Below are 14432 nucleotides of genomic sequence, written 5' to 3' on the forward strand. Positions count from 1 at the left end.
GTGGTGAGCCGGGTTGGCTCGCCGGGCCAAGCCCATTTTGACAGCTCTATCCTCAAATATACAATCTCATATTTGTACTATAATAATAATATATAATAATTTTATATTACGAATAATAATAATAATAATATATTTAGTTATTCTTTATTTATATGTCCTTACTTTTATAATTAACATTTACTTATTTCTATTTAAAATTATAATTTAAATTATTTAATTTTATAATTTATAATGATAATATAATTTATAAAATTATAAATATTTATTTATTACATACTTATAAATAAAATTTTAATATTTTAAATAAATTATTAATTAATTTAATATATTTATTTACCTTAAATAAAAAATATAAAATTAAAAAAAAATGTATTTATCCTTGTTTTATTTTCTAATTATCAACTATTAATAAAATACAAACTTAAAATATTATCTAATTATATATACTATTCTCATATCAAATTTAAAACCAGATATTAGTTATACAAAAATATTAAGATCATATAGTAAATTGTCAATAAGATTTTAGTTAAATAACTTAAAATAATTAATGTTTCAATTATATTGTTAATTAGCAAATAATTTATTCCAAAACTAATTAATTTTTTTATATTAATTATTAGTAAAATTTAATAACTTTTAAATTAACAATTAATTGGATCGATGAAATTCAACACACACGATGAGTTATTGAGCGAAATAACTTTACCAAGAGTTATTTTGTAAGTTATCTTAAATCAAACATATAAAATTCAAAAAATGTATTTACCCTTGTTTTATTTTTTTCATTATCAACCATTAATAAAATACTAACTTAAAATCTTATCTAATTATATCATAATATTTTCATATCAAATTTAAAACTAGTTCTTACATTTTCGACAAATATAAATTTTTCTGAAATATTCCATCAATAATATAACTTTTCCTACAAAAATTTTCTCATCGAAAATATAAATTTTTCGACAGATTTAATTTTGTTTTTATAAGAAATCATCTTCGATTAATATAACATTTTGTATATATGATTTAAGAGTAAAAGATTTTCAATTTAACGGTTGAATTTACAAAATTCACATTTAATATAAAGTTATTGAGCTGTGTAACACTTAATAAAATTTACACCGATGTAATTATAACCCCCCTCATATATATATATATATATATATATATATATATATATATATATATATATATATATATATATTAAATGTGACTTTTACTAAGTATTACACCGCTCAATAACTTTATATTAAATGTGAATTTGGTAAATCCAACTGTTAGATTGAAAGTTCATATCTCTCATAGATTATATATACAAAACTTTATATTAATCCAAGATGATTTAATACTTCATTTTTATAAATCAAAATTGATGTAATATATTCATTTCAAAATACACTAAAATATAAACACTTTGATTACCTTCCAGTTGTTGTTCAATTTTAACAAAATTTGATATACACTTATAAAGTGATATGAACTTTCAATTTAACGGTTGAATTTACAAAATTCACATTTAATATAAAGTTATTGAGCGGCATAATACTTAGTAAAAGTTACACCGGTATAATTATAACCCCCTATATTATATATATATATATATATATATATATATATATATATATATATATATATATATATATATATATATACAGGGACGGATGCATGTTTGGAATAGTGGGACACTTGCCCCCACTACTATTTGACATATACATAATTTTTTATCTAAAAAAATAATATATTTTAAAAAATAAAAATTATATTCTAATAAAATAAAAATATAGATTCAGAAAAAATATTTATTTATTTGATATCTGTCAAATTTTTGAAAGAAATTAATTCTCATGTGATAAAAAAAATTTCTTAATAATGAATTAATTTTTTAAAAAAGTTTAATTATAATATATATATGTATATATATATATATATATATATATATATGTCTTAGTATTCACATATATAATGTAATATATTAAAATAAATAATTTTTTGATAAAATAAAATTTGTACCATGCATGTTTATCTTTTGTGTTTTTTATTTATTGTATACGTTGATTGAAAAAATCAAAATAGTATTGTATATATTGATTAAAAAAATCAAAATAAGAAAAATCAGGAGATTTATGTTTCATTTAGAATTGTTATTATAAGATATATTTTAAAATAAATTATCATCTAAAAATATATATTAGATATTAAAAACATATTTATATCATAAATAAATTAAACTGGATTTTTATAAAATTTAACATATTTATTTTTATATTTTTAATAGTGTTAAAAAGATGGACATTTAAAATAAAATTTATAAAATTTAACATTGTAAATTATTCAATAATATGTGATCTGATAACTCAAAAATTAAGTTATAAAATGATAATTATATTTATTTATATACTCTAACACATCTTACATACAAGATAAATTCATAAGTTTGTTGAAAGATAAATTTATATTCTAGTCACGATTTTGAAATTATATAAAGAAAAAAAAAATTGTGTACCTCATGTTAAAGGAAGTATATATAAAATTGTTAATAAAATATAAGTTCATTAAGATAATATACATAATACTTCAAAAAAAAACTTTTAAATTTTAATAAAAAAAATTGTCTTGTAGATTGCGACGGTTTATAGTAAACCGTCGCAATGCTGAAAATTTTGCGACGGTTTATGACTAATTGTCGCAATGTTAAAAAAATTTGCGACGGTTTATGATTAACTGTCGCAATGTTAAACAAATTTTGCGACGGTTTACGATAAACCGTCGCAATGTTGAACAATTTTGCGACGATTTATGATAAACTGTCGCAATGTTAAACAAATTTTGTGACGGTTTATGATAAACTGTCGTAATGTTAAACAAATTTTGCGACGATTTACGATAAACCATCACAATGTTGAACAATTTTGCGACGGTTTTGAAAAACTGTCGTATGAAGGGTCGCAATATCAAAGCGACGACGGTTTCTAGATAACCGTCGCAATTTGTCCGTTGCAATCTATCATTTTCCTTGTAGTGGAAGTGGCCGCGATCACCAGGGTTATGTGACGACGTAACCCAATTGTATATTTTCATGAGGTTAGGTGTGTGACATGGGCAGGTGACATGTTCACAAATTCAACACTTGGTTTGGATGTGTTGAGGTCAACATTTGGTTTTGATATGTTGGATACTTCATGGGATTATACAGTGGTGTGACTTTGGTTAGAATGTGGAATATGTATGCATTTGTTATGGATTGTATACATTGGTTATGGATTCTTTATTATCATAGAATATGTATGCATTGGCATGGATGTGTATACATTGGACTTTGGATTGGTTTATATTTGGTATGGAAATGACTTGTTATAATGTTTTCATTCCCTTAGTATGGATACATACTATTGATGAATATCTAGTTTAATGATATTTCATTATGTTGTACTATGGTTGGTTTTATCCGTGCTAACCCTTATATTTCCATGATGTGGACTGTGATGATCTTACTATGTAGGAGAACAAATCAGGTGTGAGGCTTTGGGATAGCAAGGAGTCTTTTGGTAGTTGCTTTGAGAAGTGGTTAGGCTTAGAGCTTGACCAGCACCTAGGGTGTCTTATTTTGATGTCTTCATGACGTTGTATATTCATTATCTTTTTGGATGATTGTATAACCTTACGAATGATGACTCTTTTATAAAATTATGTTTTATATTATGGAAACAATGTATACGTTATTATATATTTACACTCTAGTGTAGCTGGCATTTGCTCTATTTTTTTTATTATATATTATTTTATTTTAGTTGTCATATTGGTTATTGATGTGATGACCTACGGTGGGTCGTTACATTAACCCCTAAAATATTGTAAGAATCAAAAATTTATGTAAATAGGTTAGTTTTTGAAGAATTGATAGAATTTGGACTCATGAACACTTATTTTTCATGCAAATTTTATGAAGTCCAAAGGCTTCCAAAAATCATGAATTTACTCAACCATTTAGGATTCGCTCAACGAATTAGAGGAAATTAGAAGAAGAGTCTCAGCTCAAATTTGGCTTATCCAGATCTAAAGGGCTTTGTGGGTTCAAACTATAGAGCAAGGGAGTTCTGCAATAAGAAAATCACCCAGTTGTTTGGAAATGGCTTGATAGACTTGGCCCAAATAAGCAAGAAAGTTCCATTTTAGAAAAGGCTCAATGGATTGGAAAGGGCTCAACAAATTGAGCTTTCTTCACCATTAAAAATTCAAAATTTGCTCAATTGTTTGGAAATGGCTAAGTAAAATTGTTCTGATATAAAGAGAGAGAGAAATAGAACAAAATGGGTCAAAGATATATATATATATATATATATATATATATATATAGAGAGAGAGAGAGAGAGAGAGAGAGAGAGAGAACAACTAAAGGAAGGACAAAGCTTCAAGACCTTTGAGGATGGAAAATCTTGTGTTCGTCTTTTCTTTTCTATGCTTTCATTGTAAATGGAGATTGCTCTTGCCACCATGAGTAGCTAATCTTTATACTTTTTGGGATTGACTTGCCCATGCCCAACGCCACTCAACCTATGCCCGACATTGATGAGGTGAGGAATCCCTAAGCATTCACACCTGACATGTCAAAGTTTCTCATCGGACCCCATTCTAAGTAAAGACAAATCTCTTTTCTCATGTTCGGGGCCATTCCATTAATGTTTGATGTCAGTTCATACAACGCCAATTCTCTCACCCACGTTCAACACCATTCAAACCATGTATGACACCATTTTAACCCAAGATAATTCTTTTTTCCTTACGCTCGATACCACCAATCCTACGCCTAACATGAGCAAGATAGAGAGCCTCTTATTGAAACCACGCTCAGTGTGACAACGAGATTTGCATTTGGAAAACTCTCGAATTTGCTCAACCTACCTGAAACTTAGCCAAATCCAAACATGCAACACAAGATAACATATATTTTCATCATCCACAACTCATTTTCAACAACAACTTCAACATGCAACCAACAAAATGATCAAAACATCAAATTCTCTCAACATGCTTCATAAGAAAAAAAACCCAACCTTAACTATTTAATCAAAATTCAACTAACATAGTCATAAGTTTATGGAAGTAAATCAACATACAACTCAGATAATTTAGCAAGAGATACAATCTAGCTTCCTTTACCTTAAAATCACATTGAAAAGGAGGAAGATTGAAGAAGGAAGGAAAGAACTCTTAACACTCTGCACAAATGCTCCAACACTCTGATTCTTGGCTCAAATGGCTTTGAATCACCCACTAGCTACTCAATTAAGAGTTTCTACAACTCCCATGACTAGAAAAACGAAGAAGAAGGGCTCAGAATTCCAAAGCCCCTCCCTTTAGAATCTTTTTAAAGTTCTTTGAGAAATGAGTTTATGAGGTTCAATTATAAATATATAAAAAATCGTATATACTTCTCCCTTTAGGGTTAAACTAGACCTCTAGCCAGAAAACCCTCTAAATGTCTAAAACTCACAAGGAATTATTTAATTCTAGAACTTCTCAACAACTTAACAACAAATCAACACAATACAACGTTTTATAAAATTAATAACAACTATTAAAAACGTATAATGTTAGACCTACCCCTTCCATAAGAATGTTTTTGTGGGAAAGTAAGATAAAAAAGATTCTTGAAAAATTATATTTTCTTGAATTTTTTTAAATAATTATCAAACATGAAAAATCAATTAGCTTATTGATATAAAATTAAAAATAAAAATTGTATATCAGACACTTTCTAGAGATAATCAAAAAGTAAATATATAACCTAAAAAAAATAGTGAGCTAGAGCCCAAAAGTAAGATCTTTATATGTGATAAAATTATTTTTCTAAATATTCAACATTCTTGTACCCATCAGTTAAACTTACAATTATCGGATAAATTGAAAGAATTTCATATTAATTAATTGATTCTTATGTTTAGAGGTATATATTTTTTTTTAAAAAAATAGATACATTATACTATAATTATTTATTTATTTAAAAATATTATTTTACCAAAGCGGGCTTTCTTCATGCCAATACTCTACGTGTGTTGAGCTTTTATTAAACCTAATCCAATTGTGTGAGTCTTATGTTTTTTTTTTTATTTTTTATACTAAATATTGAATAAATAAAAAATATTTAAAATATATTGGTTGTGTACAAATATTTTACAATGTCATCTATTCAAATTATCCAATTTGGTAAGATTGTTTATTTTAATGATAATTATTTTAAAAGTTATATATAAAATAATACTTTAATTTCTAATTTATTAATAATTCATAAAAATATTTACACTAGCGATACATGAACATTACTCACAAGTGTAACATGCAAAAGTGAATGAAGAAAAAGATAGATATAAAATTAATACACAATTCATCATGTCACATATGCGGGGATCATCTTCCTGTGATGTTATTATGAAAAGAAAAATGATGAGCTGTGAATTTGAATTTTTTTTCCGGAAATGTTTTACAAATACATCGCCACATATATGATCATGAATCTATTAGTATTGCTTTATTTTTATTTTTTTATTTTGAAAGAAGGTAAATAACTTGATGGCGTCATTTGTATCATTTTTTTTTTCTTGTTCCTTCGTACTGAATAACTTAACTATATAGTAAACAGGAATTTTAAATTTGAAATTTTCTCAATTCCATGTCTAATGATTTATTACCTTGAAGTTTATTAGTGTTCTTTTTGAAAGCAAGTGCATTATACATATTGTTTTCGTCTATTAATTATTTTAAAAAATGTATATTATTATATAATTAGTTATGAAATCAAAATCCCTCTTCCCCACGAATACATTATAATCTTGAATTAAACTTTTAGCAGCAATTACATAAATTTTTTGAGTTAAATCATCCTTTTGGTCCTTTTATTTTAATTTGTCGATATGAAATTTTGGTGTCTCTATTTTAAGAGATATTTAGGGGGGTGTATTGGTTTAGGATTTCGTAGGATTTTAAAAGACTTTTTTTGAGTAAAAAAGTCCATTGGTATTCAATCAGGATTTTATGTCACTTAAAAACAATCCAGTGGTATTCAATATGGATTTTTAGGATTTTTTAAAGAGTCCATTAAAATCCACTGGTATTCATTTGAGATTTTTTACAACTTAAAAACAATCCATTGGTATTCAAAAATTTAAGGATTTTAAAGGATTGTTGTGTGAGAGGGATTTTGAAAGACTTTCTAGTGTTATTTATAAATACCAGATTCATAAAACAATCCCATCCAAACCCATCGGATTTTGAAGGATTGTTTGAAATGATTTTTCAAGTGTTTTAAGAATTTTCAAGTGTTTTAAGAATTTTCAAGTGAGTTTTTCATCTTTTTTTTCTATGCTCCTGTCTTCTCCATTTTTTCTCTACTAATAATACTACACTATTGTTCATTGCTCATATATAATACTATTCTCATACCATTCTCCTATTTTGTGAAACTCTAATATGTAAATGATAGTGTCATTGACTTGTTTTATTTTTCTGTTCGTTCTCTTTAATTGACTTACTTTATTTTATTCTATGTAGTTGAATTTGTTCCTTTATATAACACAAAAAAATATTTGAAATTTTAACTTTTAAGTGGTAATTTTTTTTATGACACACGTTTAAGAAAAGAAAAAGGTGAAAGATGAAATTGATATCATAATCTCAACAATATATATATATATATATATATATATATAAGATGAATTTGTTAGGGTTTTTGTGAGTAGAATGAGATAAAAATGGATCTTAGTAGGGGGAAGAACCCTCTTAGCATAAAAATTGCGAATTCTCTCTTTCCCTTGAATTTGTTACTCTTATCCCTCCTCCTTTTATGACTCAACAATTATTTTATTTTTTTTACTATGAATTTTTCTTTTTTATTTTTATATTATGAAATTAAGATTTTTTATATTTTAAAAAAAGAAAATTAACATAAGACATTGCAATATCTAATTTTTTAGGGTTTAGGATTTATGCCTTCATTAACTTATTTTTTAAAAAAGAAAATATTGTTAAAATATTTGTTAGAATAATTTATATTTATAAATATCGTTAAAAATTATCATATATATATATATATATATATATATATATATATTCTCTATATCTAAATACTTCTGTTTATATAAAAAAAATTATATATCTAAATATTTTTTCAGTATCGAATATACTAATTTTTTTATATAAAAAATTATCTTATGTTTCTATATTTTCGTTTTTACATTTTTTTTATAATAACTGAGGTATTTGATCCATTTGGATAGCAAAAATATATTCGATCTTGTATGATGGTGTGCTTCTAAAAATAATAATATAATTTTATTGATTTTGTCTATTATCCGTAATTATTTATATAACTATTTTTTAACATATATTGTTTTAGTAATTCAAATGGGAGATTCACAAGGAAATAATAAAGAAAAATGAAAAGAGAAAGAAAACTATGAAGCTTGGATTAAGGATGATTCCGATGAATTGTTACAATTGATAGTGGATGCTATAAAAAGAGGATAGAATATTATAGAGAATTATTATTATTATTTATCTAGACATTATTTTTTTATTTATTATTTTTATCTTTGACTCTTTTTAAATTTGAATGTATAATTTTTTTTAAATCTTATCAAATGTCAAAACTCCACAAAATCCCACAGAATCCATTAAAATCCTAATTTAAAAGTCTTGCAGAATCCATTAAAATCCTGATTTTAAGTCTTGTAGAATCTTGCAAAATCTTAAAAGTCATGAAAATCCTGCAAAGTCTTTTAAAATCCGTAGGATTTTTTTTAACTAAAAAAGTCCTTTAAAATCCTAATCCAATACACCCCCCTTAGTCACCCTATTTTTTAAAATGCAAAATTTTGGTTCTATCAATTTGATGTCCGTTGATCGTTAAATTTTAACGTTGTTCGATGATTTATCACTATTTAAGGGATATGATATTTAATGATGTGATGTATAAGAATAAAAATTAAAAATAACATGTAATTTTTTTTTTGTATCTACTTTTACAAGTGATTAATATTTATTTTATTAATAAAAATTTTATTTATATATATTTTTTTATTTCTAAATGTCATGTTATTAAATGTTATATTTCTTAAGTATGAGTAAATGTTAAAACTTAATTATTAATAAATGTCAATTTGATGAAAAAATTAAAATTTCATATTTTTAAAATTAGAGGAATTAAATATCTTTATTTTAAAATAGAAGGACCAAAATTATATATTATATATTAAAAATAGAGATACTAAAGGTGTAATTTAGCTATGATCTTTTGAACAATTATTATCTAGAAAATTTAATATGTTATATTTTATTTTAAAATTACTAAACAATTTATGCTTATTTTCATTTTTCATACGTAAAAAGAATTACTCCTTTAAGACAAATTAATCGTGTTTGATCATCAAGCCGAGGTCACACAACATCACAAATGGACTAATTTAACATTCTCCTTTTATATAATAATTATCACATAATCTTATCGTATTTTTTTTACTATTATATTGATTTGAAGTATTCATTGACTTCATTGATAACTAATCTATATATAATATTAGAGTTCAAAATCTTACTTAAAGTCTTATACTACTTGAACAAACTACTTATTAATTGGTTAGTATATTTACTTAAATAATACAAAAAAAATTAAAAAGAATGATGGCATTGAGGGTGAGGTGATTGATATAGCAATAGCAAGATGGAAAGAAGTTGTGAATAAAGTAGAGCCCGATGAAAAGCTAGAGTGTGTCGTTTTGAAATGGTTTGAGAACATGGTCATGTAGGTATATATAGCTTCATAATTTGGCTACAACAATGAGTCCATGTCGACAAGGTACCTCCCTTAGCGATAATAATTGCACACCAAGGTCTCATCACACTCTCTTTTTGAGTAGGAATCCACTTTGATTGCTTCATCTCATGCATTTCACTTCCCCTTTCAGCTAATCAACAAAACACACAAAACCCCCCCACTGACCAATTTTTGTGCCAAAAGGGAAATTACGAGAAAGAGAATATAAAGCCCTAGCAATGAGTAACACAGCCAACGAGGACACACTCCACTCCTTAACTCACTCCATCCCTTCAAAAATCAATCACAAAAATAATGATGGACGTAGCAACCTAGTAACATTTCATTGTCATTGCCCAAGAGATTGATGTTTCATGAAATTAGAATCATACCCATTCCGTACTTCCACCATAACATACAACAAATCAAAATCGCTTTTAATCATTCACCTTATATTATATTAAACATATCAAATAAGAGTTAGGAAATAATTAATTAAACAGCACATATATATAATTGGTACTATATATAAATAAAGAAGGATATCAAGAGTGAGAGAGGTGGTGAAACATTAATATAGCATGAGATTGTGGAGTGAACCTAGGTAGCACTTGATAATTTGATAATTACTAAACTAAAATTCCTTTCTCATAAACCCTAACAAAAAAAGACAGAGAAAGAGACCTTTGTACTTCCGCAGGAAATTAAAACGTTTTGCAACTTTTTTTGTTTTTTTTTTTTATAGAAACAAAGGACGTTAACGAAGAAGCGAGTTCACAAGCGAAGGGTGAGGTCGAGGTTGACGTGTTCAGAAGCATCAACATTGTGAGAGGAAGCAGAAGGGGAAGGGGAAGGGGAAGGGGAAGGAGCGTGGAATGGAAGAGGGAGCGTGGCGGTCACGTGCGTGGTTTGGAACTGCAAGGGCTCCACGTCGAGCCAGTAGGGGGGGGTGGTGGAAGAAAAGCCCGGTGGGGGGTGAAGCGGGCTCCAGGGGCTCGGGCCTGGGCTTGGGGTCGGTGGGCTTGAGGGGGAGAGGCCCATTATTATTGTGGAAAGGGACGTTGATGTTGACGGTGGTTCTCCTGGCGGCGGCGCGCTCCAGCTTGTGGGCGTTTTGGTGGCCGCCGAGGGCTTGGGAGGTGTAGAACTTGCGGTGGCAGAAGTGGCATTGGAAGGTGCGCGTCGTGGTGGCCGGTGGCGCTGCTCTCTTTGCACCGCTTGAGGGCTGCTGCTTCAGGAACTCGTAGATCGTTGCAGGGTCTGCCATATTGCAATGTGTTAGTGAGTGAGTGAGTGAGTGAGTACTCAACAGTGTGAGTAGAGAAGGGTTTATATAGTGGAGAGGGTTGGATTGAGTTGGCTTATGGCTATGGGTTTATTCTTCTTCTAACTTTTTCTTTCTATGCTCTTCACATCAAATGACCCATTTGCCTACCCTCTCTCTCACCTCAAACTAATTTAATATAAGACAAAAACATAATAATTAATTAACCCTAGTCTAACATCTCAATTCTCAATGCATGCATGCATCAACACTTATTACTATATCAATTTATACAATCGTTAGTTAGCTTTTATAATAATTACTTTACAAGTTGTAATTAGGATAATTTTTGGTTAGATGATGGTGTATAAGATATGAAAGTTTAATTTATAATTAATAAAAAAAAAGTCCTTTTTTTGGCTATTTTTTTTCTTGGTGTAGGTTCAGTACATGCGTGGTTGTTGTAACAATGAACCATGGTGCATATTGGGATAATATTGATCCATGCTTTTTGGGAGACAAGAAATTGAAACAATGACCGCGGAGAAATGGCTTTTGTAACTAGGTTGTAGCGTTATGGGAAATGGAAAAATGAAAAAGGGTTTTGAGATTGCAAAGTATGGCACATAATAGAGCTTAATTAAAGTGAAGTTAATTGTGTTTATAAGTTGTGGGTGAGGCAAAAGGGGGCAGAGTGGGAATAAGGAAGTGTTGGTAAGAGGAATCAAAGGACGTGAGGCGAGTGAAATGCAGAAAAGGACAAGGAGAGAGGGAGCAGTGGGTGGGTGTGTGTGTGGAGGGAGGCATGAGAGTGCAGTTAGTAGCAGTGGATGAGAGAGTTTGCGTCTTATTCTGACACCGCACACACACACACTCGCACACACCGCGCAACTCGCTTTTTTCTCAACATGTCACCCTCTCATTATTCGACACACCAATACGGTTAGGCCATGAGGTACGTCGTTACTCTCCTCCTAGGGCCACGTATGAGAGAGAGACACAATGAAATGACAAGGGTGAGGATGGTGCAATGCAACCAAGGTCTAAGGGAAATCAATTAATAAAATGTTACAATTTTTACTCTCTCTTGCTATGCTATGCTATGCTAGGGTATAGGAAAGGAATATTGTTTAATGTATGGGGGAAACGGTGATGGGATGGCCATGACATTTGATTAGATGATCAAAGTGATTGAGGTCTTGTGTTGCAGTAAAAATTGTTCAATCAATCTTCTTTCACTGGTTTTCTTGGTTAATTAAAGTTGTGAGTCCCAAGCCAAGAAGTGGATACTGGGTTATGCCATTCTCTCTGCCGCATGCCTCTGGCTTTCCCTAATGGGTTTGTTCTATGATGTTAAGCCTCCAAATTGCACCCTCTCTCTTTGATGCCAAACATAATAACGGCATCATGCAGTTTGTTTGTGGTCATGTGAAAATTTGGCCGTCAACACTCACCTTTTCTTTAACCACGAGAAAGACAGATAAGACACACACATCTATGCATTTCTGCCTATATATGTCTCTTGCGTCTTCGGATGTACTTTACATATAATAAATCAAGCTACTTTAAATTTTATTTTACTTTTTTTTTATTATGATTAAATTTTATTTAACTAATAACTATATTCTAGTCAAGTTTTTATTTCCTTTTGGTCACTCGTTCTACTTTTTATACAATATATATCTTTTTTTTTAGGTTATAAGTGTTTGTTTAATTAATATAACTCATTCTATAATTAAAATAGGATAACTTTATTTAATTACCAAATAAAATAAAATAAAACAGGACACCTTTTTTTTTTTTTTTTTTACAATTTTCTTGTAAAGTCTCTTTTATGTTCTCAAGATTTTAGTTACGACATTGGTTATTATTTAATTATTAATTAAAGTTTGTGTATAAAGGAAAAGATGCATGACAAATAAGTTATGCAAGAGGAGTTTTCTTCTTATCATTCAGAAAAATAAATAAATAAATAAATAAAAACACCTCTTGCATTAAGTAAGAGTTTGTCACAATGATATATGCATAACATAATCATATACCGGCAAATAGCATATATGTATATGATACAAATATTTAATTTTACAATTATAAGGAGATATTGGAGATAACATAATTTATTAAGTAATGAGGATTGAGTCATGTGATGACATAATAGAAACTAAACAACCAAATTTTCTTTTTGGTGTACATCAAAAATTAAAACAATAATAATATTTCATACTTTAATAAGTGCAATACATTAAATAAAAGATTATAAAATATATACAGGATAAAATATTTATTTATATCATTAAAATTTATAAAAAATAAATAATTTTTTTTTAATTTCTTAAATGTGTCTTGTTTTTTAAGACAATCTTGTTCGAACATCACACATAACATCTTTTCGATAGAAGTATTTAAACTTGTTTAATAAATATATTAAATTGTAATAAAAATAATGTTAGATTTACTATGAGAAAACATCCTTTTTAAATGTTATTATATATATATATATATGTGTGTATATGTATGTATATTATAGGCTCGTGGTATTCTTTTTTGGATTTTGACATGATTTTAATGGTTATGCAATCACATAGTATTACTTAAGTGTTTCTATTTGTAATTTTATTTTGGTAAAGATAGAAAAGATTATAAAAATGGTTGTAATAAGGATTGAATCTAGCTAGGTCCCTATATTTAACTACCCCAACTTCTCCCCACCCAATCTATTTGTAATTTAGATAAATTTACATTGCAAAAATAAAAATAAAAAAACCACGAAAGAAGTTTAATACTAATCGCGTGAAAACAGGAAATAAAATACATGTAGCTTGCAATTATAGAAGTTATGCTTAATTTATCTTTAGTTGTATGCAAATGAAATTTCAACGAAAATTGCCATTTTTATACATGTAATACAAATTTATATAAAAAAAACTGAATGATCATATTATTACTATACATGAAAAAAAATACTTATCAAGAGATATTAATTATTTAAATAAATTTTATTACTTCAAAAAATTAATCTTTAATTTTCTGGCTGAGGAATGCACTGATTCACCCACAGAAAAAAAGTAGGTTAAATACCTCTTTTCGTCCTTCATAATATTTTTTTGTTTCAATTTAGTTTCACTTTAATTTTTGGTCTCAATTTAGTCCCCAATAACTTAAATTATTGCAATTTGGGACTTCCGTCCAAATGATTTAAACGAAGTTAACTGTTGGCCACGTGGCATCCACGTGGATGCCACATAGATGTGTACGTAGACGCCAAAATTTTTGAAAAAACTGGGAACCAAAACGGCCCGTTCTGAAACTAGAACGAGTCGTTTTAGTTTCAGAACGGGCTGTTCTGGTTCTAGAATACCA

Source organism: Cajanus cajan, chromosome 4, assembly GCF_000230855.2.
Source record: "Cajanus cajan strain Asha chromosome 4, NIPB_CcT2T_4, whole genome shotgun sequence".
NCBI classification, from domain to species: domain Eukaryota; kingdom Viridiplantae; phylum Streptophyta; class Magnoliopsida; order Fabales; family Fabaceae; genus Cajanus; species Cajanus cajan.